This window comes from Dipodomys merriami, unplaced genomic scaffold (assembly GCF_024711535.1).
Source record: "Dipodomys merriami isolate MVZ:Mamm:240054 unplaced genomic scaffold, mDipMer1.0.p SCAF_2193, whole genome shotgun sequence".
NCBI classification, from domain to species: domain Eukaryota; kingdom Metazoa; phylum Chordata; class Mammalia; order Rodentia; family Heteromyidae; genus Dipodomys; species Dipodomys merriami.
Window position 1 is genome coordinate 5,206 of NW_027203597.1, and position 6,940 is coordinate 12,145.

The window sequence follows — 6,940 nt, forward strand, 5'->3', positions numbered from 1 at the left end:
AATAGAGGATCATGGTCAAAGTCACCCTAAGCAGGAAAATCCTTGAGACCCCTGTCCAACTTCAGTGCCAACAAAGCCAGAAACCTTGTGGTTCTAGTGTAGAGGACCTGCCTTGAGCAAAAGCAGCTCATGAACTGTGCCCAGATCCTAAGTTCAAAGTCTGGGACTGGCAACAAACAGAACTATACAGCAATCTGTGTAGCCATCCAGTTAAAGCAGGTCACCCTCTTCTCTCCAACTGAATTGGAGAGAATTTCCTGGGAAAAAGGCTGGGAGAACCACTGTCATCTTGACTCCGCCCATGCTGCTTGCTTCACAGGATTCTGGCCACACCCCCATTCTTTCATGCTTCTTTCTGACCAATGGGATACAAGAATGGTGGCCACGCCCACATTCCATGTTGCCAGGTAGCACTGGGATTCCCTCTGTTAGTTTACACCACTACCAGCAGTTCAAGAAGGTAGAAGGGGCTGAGTCCTGAGGAATAGACTCGAGGTGACTTTGGAGTATAGTAGAAAACTGATGCTCGCACCCCACCTGGCCCCTCCCCTCCCTTCACATGGTGCCAGGTTTCAAACCTCAGGAAAGGCTGTGCTGCCAGCAGGCCTAAATCCCCGACCTGGTCCCTGCCCCTAGTCTTCTGCTCTGGGCCCATGTGTCCGCGATGCTGCCTCCATTGCTGCTGCCCCAATTGGAGCAGCTGCCAACAGCTTCTCCCAGCAGCACAGGTGAGTTTCTGTCCCAACAACAACATACCCTGGGTCAAACACCCCTCTGGGGGCACCATGTCCACCCTGCTTGTTTCCTCTCCATGGCGCTGATGAGCCACCTTACTGTCTTGAGGATTTCTGAGATAGAAATTACAAATATGCTCAGGCTGGGCTGCATCACGGTCCTCCTGTGAAAGGTATGCTCCACCAGGCCTGGTCCTCTGTAATTGGGATGGTAGACATGTGGTGTCATGCTCAGTCATCGGTTAACATGGATTATCCTAAACTCAGTCCATAGCAGTGGATTCTTGACCACACGTGAAGCTCTTTGTAGGGCCTCAACCATTGGACCTCAGTCTCCTCACAGGACAGTTGTGAGGAAACAAGGGATTTATACAGAGCGATCTCTGGAAAAGAGAGGGAATGGCCTTCAGATAAGGTTTTAGCAATTCTGTGAGCATATGACAGGAAGATACCAGAAAGGGCTCAGGTGGGGCCTGTTATTAATCATGCAACAGGTGTGGGATTATGAACCAAAACATGGCTCTCTTTCATTACTACCCTATCCCAATGAGGAAGGGGATCCTTCACTTTGTTCAGTTTTGCAGCTGGGGAATCTGAGGCAAAGAGAAGCCAGATGACCTACTTATGACCTCAAGTTCACAGGAAGCTCGGCCTGACTTCTCTACCATGCTCCCTAGGACAATGGGTGCTATTCAGTCCAGTTCTTGTGGTGGGAAGTCCACTTCTTTCAATCGTGGTTCTTGAACTCTAGGATTGGGCATTGTTCCCGAGCTCCTCAGCTCAAGGCTTGTGCTTTATCACTTGATCCCACAGTGTCACTTCCAGTTTTCTGGTGGTTCTTTGGAGATAAGATTCTCAAACACGTTCCTCCAGGGCTGTCTATGAACCATGATCCTCATATCTCAGCCTCCAGTGTAGTTAGGATTAGAGTTTTATGCCACTGGCACCTGATTTAAGTGTAATTCTGATTTTCTCTCTCTCCCTCTCTCCCTCTCTCCCTCTCTCCCTCTCTCCCTATCACCAACTCTCCCTCCCTCCCTCTCTTCCTCTCTCCCTCTCTCTCTCTCTCTCTCTCTCTCTCTCTCTCTCTCTCTCTCTCTCTCTCTCTCTCTCTCTCTCTCTCTCTCTCTCTCTCTCACTGTAGCTCTCAGGAACGGGTAGAATGGGTGCTGTAGGAGGTGGGCCAACGTCCCCAGGTAGCTGGAACCCAACATGGCCCACTCATTCTGGAGTTGGGCTGTGGGTAGGGAGCTGTCTCGTTCAGCATGTTGATACATGTCCATGAGACCAGCCCTCTGAGCCCTTGCAAGACTGTCAGGGTTATTCATTTTCCATCTAGCCTTACTGGATTTTTTATATTGTATTCTTTTCTACATTATTTTCTAGCACCTGGCCAATATTATGGTACATAGTTACAGAATGAAAATGTAATGTTAACTTAAGAAAGTCATTTAGGGATCTGGGAATGTGGCTTCATGATATGATGATTGCCTAGCATGCATGAAACCCTGAATTCAATTCCTCAGTACCACATAAACAGAAAAACACTGGAAATGGTGCTGTGCCTCAAGTGGTACAGTGATTGCCTTGAGCAAAAAAGGAAAAAAAAAACCCAAAGCAAAAAACATTTAATTAGTAAATGCAAAATAAAGAACCCCTACTTGGAATATGTAATTGCTCCTGCCATACTGACACCTGACAATAGTCCATAATTCATGTACTTTTTCTTATATTAGGATATTGTGTTGAAAAAAAGTTTTGTTCATTAGGTCAGAGCAATTAATATCTTGAATGTGCTTAGATGTCAGGTGAAGATTAATTCTGGAAATTCAAAGATTCCAGGTTTTTGAATGGTCTCTGCTAATCACAATGAGAAGGGTAGTCTAAGTGAGATTTGGAAATCTTTTTGTTTATTCATGGCACCACAACTGCAGAGGCAAATTAACAGTTGTGACAGAAGAGAAGGAATAACTCCAGAGGTAATGAATAAATGATAGTTACTAACATATACCAGAAACGTTTATAGAGAACCATTTTTGGTTATTGAACAAGTAGTTATCAACTAGTCTTATTCCGCATTACCTTTAGCATTCTAAATCTCTTAGGCTACTTCTTAATCTCTGTGTAATACATGTATCTCCTTCTGTGCTGTTTTTTCTTACCTTAACTTCTTTGCTTTCTAAAAATCTCAGTCTTTCTACATTTCTCTTTGAACATTTCCTGATACTAAATACACCTACACAGACGGCAGAGAATGCTAACTAAGGGTCCCATAGCTCATGAGTCATTAATGAAACAACATGGAAAAGGAGGACATATTTATTGTTACCTCAAATTTTCTGAAAAGCTGCAATGCCATCATTTGATTCAAATTTCCATTATTTGTCTACATAGTGTCATTCAGTGCACATAAATGCAAATATGAGCTGGGTGCTGGTGGATCACGCCTGGAATCCTAGCTATTCAGGAAACCAGAGAATTGTGGATCAAAGCCAGCCTGGTCAGGAATGTCCATGAGACACTTATATTCAATTAACCACCTGAAACCCAGAAGTGGTGCTGTAGCTTAAGCGGTAGAGCACTCAATTTGAGCTGAAGAGCTGTGGGAGTGCGCCCAGGATCAGAGTTCAAGCCCCACAACCAACAAAAAGTGCAAATATTACCTTAAGTTTCCCCAAAAGGAAGGACAAGATCAATAATCTTCCCAAGCAGAAAAAATAATCTTAGAATGATTCAGTGCACCTACTTTTGCTGAGTTATTTAAGTTATGGCTTCTTTGCTAGACATATTGTCTTCCTTTAAAAATTGTCAAATACTAGCTTTACAATAAACTTCGTCTAATATTTTTTGTTTCAAAAGAGAAGTCTATACAGTTGATGTCACTTAGCTTTCTTACTATCTTAATTCAAAGCCAAACCAGGCAGGAGAGTATGTCAAACTCTTATCGCAAATTGAACACCAAAAAACCAGAAGTGGAGTTTTGGCTCAAACAGTAGATTACTAGCTTTTGGGGTAGGTGGGCAGGATCCAGGGACAGGATCCAGCCTCTGGGTTCAAGCCCCAGGACTAGCACAAACTAAACAAACAAGCAAATAAAAATCCCAGATTTTTCTTTGGGGCCCTCCTTAAAGGTGAACTGGTCAGAGTAGAGTCTTCTTTTGCTGATCATATTGACTGGATCCTGCTTTTTTGGAATCCTTGTTGCTCTGCAGAACTCAGAACCAGATCAAAGGAATTGATAACTGACTCCTGCATCGAGAATCATCTCAGGGGTGAAATATCCATCTATAAGACACTTTAAACCCTCTATGTCTTTGTTGCTTTGCAGGAGAACACTTTTAAAACAATGTTATTTCCTTTTGTTTTATACTGGCCTTCAAATGGTACATTATTTCTTTTTGTAACACTATGAACTAGAAGTTCACAGAAAAAAATTATATGAGTAAAGAACACACTCAAAAAGCCAGGGACAGAGTTTCCTTCAAGCCTTGGGATACTTTTCTTGTACAGTAAAAAGGAAAGCACAAGGTAACTTGAACTTTGTTTTTCCTCTATGTTCCATTCCTCTCCTGGGGTCAGTTTCCACATCCAGTAACAGTTACTTCCAGTAACAATCGATGGTGCTGCTTGAGGTATAGTGAATGTTTTCTGGCTTCACTGCAAGAAGACTAGAACACCTATGGACCTGAGGTAAAATGTATTTCAGAGAAAATTTAGTAAAGAGAAAATATGAAATTTATATTGCTTATAAATATATTATACATGAGTACATTGAGTTCAAACTTTGTAAGTTCTCTGTAAGTTAAGGCGAATTTTAAATAGGAAGAAGGTTTTCAGAACATTCTTTTTGTGACTGTACGAGCTGTTCATTATTTCCCAAGTGTGCATGAGCTAACAGTAAGGAAACAATAGCAATAATAGGAGAAAGAGAAGTTCTGTGTTTAAGTATAAGGGTTACATACAGTATAGAAGACTACAAATAAGCAACATTGAAACAATAAAGCCAAGTCCAGTATGTAGATTTATGAGAGTGATATACAGAAAGCAAGAACCCTATGTGGAACATGAAGTATGAGGCCACTCCCATTCTAAATCATGCTTGCTAATCATGCAACTTTGTAGAAAGTACAATGGAAGAATAATTCTGTTTTCAATGAAAGTCAGATATAAAAGCATGGATTTAATTGGAAAAATGTCCATCTTGTGAGAGCAGGGATTATGCTAGCAATAAACTGGTGTCTAAGATCTCATTTCTTTTTTTTCTTTACACACACACACAGACACACAGACACACAGACACAAACACACACACACACACACACACACACACACACACACACACACACACACACACACACACATATATATATATATATATATATATATTTGTTGGCGGTGATCTTGGGACTTGAACTCTGGGCCTGCGAGCAGTCTCTCTGCTATTCAGCTCAAGCTAATGCTCTACCACTTGATCCACAGTGCCAATTCCAGTTTTCTTTTAGTTAATTTGAGAAAAGAATCGCTGGGACTTTCCTACCGGAGCTGGTTTTGAACCTCAATCCTCATATGCCACCATAACCCAGCTTATGATCACATTCCTAACAGTGTACACTCAAGATGTGTAATGTGTCTGTTCATCTATCTTTATAAGAATTCTTTAGTTAGGGCTGAAAGGTGTCTCAGAGGTACAGAGCTTGCCTCGCATGCATGAGGCCCTTGGTTCGATTCCTCAGTACCACTTAAGCAAAAAAGAAAAAAGCCAAAATTGGCGCTGTGACTCAAGTGGTAGAGGGCTAGCCGTGAGCTGAATTGCTGAGGGACAGAGCCCAGGACCAGAGTTCAGGCACCATGACCAGACACCCCACCAAAACAAAAAAAAAGAATTCTTGAGTTAAAAATATGGGCTACAGCTTAGACATTACTCTCACAAAAATGTTTGTCGTTTAAAAGTTGATACTCCTGGAGAAATAAAACCTAAGAATGTAAAGGAGTCTGGGAAGTTCTATTGGCATCCAGCCTGGGCAGAACACTCTTTGCAACAGTATATAAAATTAAGCAGTCAAAATCTGGATTGGAAGAATGGCTCAATTGATGGAATATCAGTCATGAGCAAGATTGCTTAATAAAAGCTTGAGGCTTTTGCATATATTCATACAGACATACACATACACCCAGAGGCACTTATATATGCACACACAAATACACAAATGAAACAACTCTCAGAATGTGTAGAAAAGTTACAAAACAATAAATATATATCCTGAACAAGACTAGAATCAAGTGATAATTTTTAATATTTGAAAGTCCTCAAATGAACTTCCTTCAAATAAGTTTGAGAATATAACATTGGTATAACAGAGATAGTAAGAATCAATAATCATTATTAAAGGGATCAGATCCATGGAGGAATGAATCAGAGATCTGGCAGGTGCATCTGAAAATGTTCATATCCTGTATCAAATGTTAGAACATCTTTGAAAATAGTAGATAAAGTTTAAGCAGTCACTCTGGTGTATAATATCACTGGAGAAGTTCAGAATTGGTAGTCTATATCTAGATTAAATAAACCAAGAAACTATGGCAGGGCAATGTGATACAAGCTTAGAATTCTAGCACTGAGATTAAGACAGGAGATTAGAGAATGGAATTACATATTGATACCTTCCCTGGACCAAGGTGTATAATTTTGTCTTAATAAAACAAAACAAACAAGAAAGGAATACATAGTTGGACATTTGGGCTAATTTTGTCATTATGTTTTGAGAAGTCAAATTTCCTGTTGAAATGCAACTCATACTTAATCCTCACTTGTGTTTTAAATTCTCTCTTCATTACAGAACATTCCTAGATGCAAAATGACTCGTGATTCCCATCCAAAATTTGAAAAAATAAGTTATCATCATTCTGTTGTAACCCAAAGAAATGATGAAGAATTACACAAGCTTAAGCTTGGAAAAATAGCAAAGTTCGTCTAATGAAGGATTTTGAAGATCTTGCTAAATTAGAATTTAGATTTAAAATATTTTGGTTTTGTTTGTAATTTTATATTCTATAGGATTCTACAAAATTGTTTTTAAGTAGAGGGTTTAATTGACATTCACAAATGATTTTGCATTCTATGTGCCTAGAATATTCTTTCAAAAACTTAGTTAATAGATAATTCCAACAGTTCATGTATGAAATGATAATGTGAATGTTGTAGACAG

At 40.2% G+C, this 6,940-nt stretch overlaps 1 long non-coding RNA gene across 1 annotated transcript; it reads left to right on the plus strand.

The window, feature by feature from the left end:
• The first annotated feature begins 453 nt into the window (after positions 1-453).
• On the plus strand, positions 454-6,708 carry LOC138834562 (uncharacterized). The gene is made up of 3 exons (XR_011374190.1): positions 454-728; positions 4,314-4,424; positions 6,572-6,708. It is a non-coding gene; the product is annotated as an uncharacterized lncRNA (long non-coding RNA).
• The last annotated feature ends 232 nt before the right edge of the window (positions 6,709-6,940 follow it).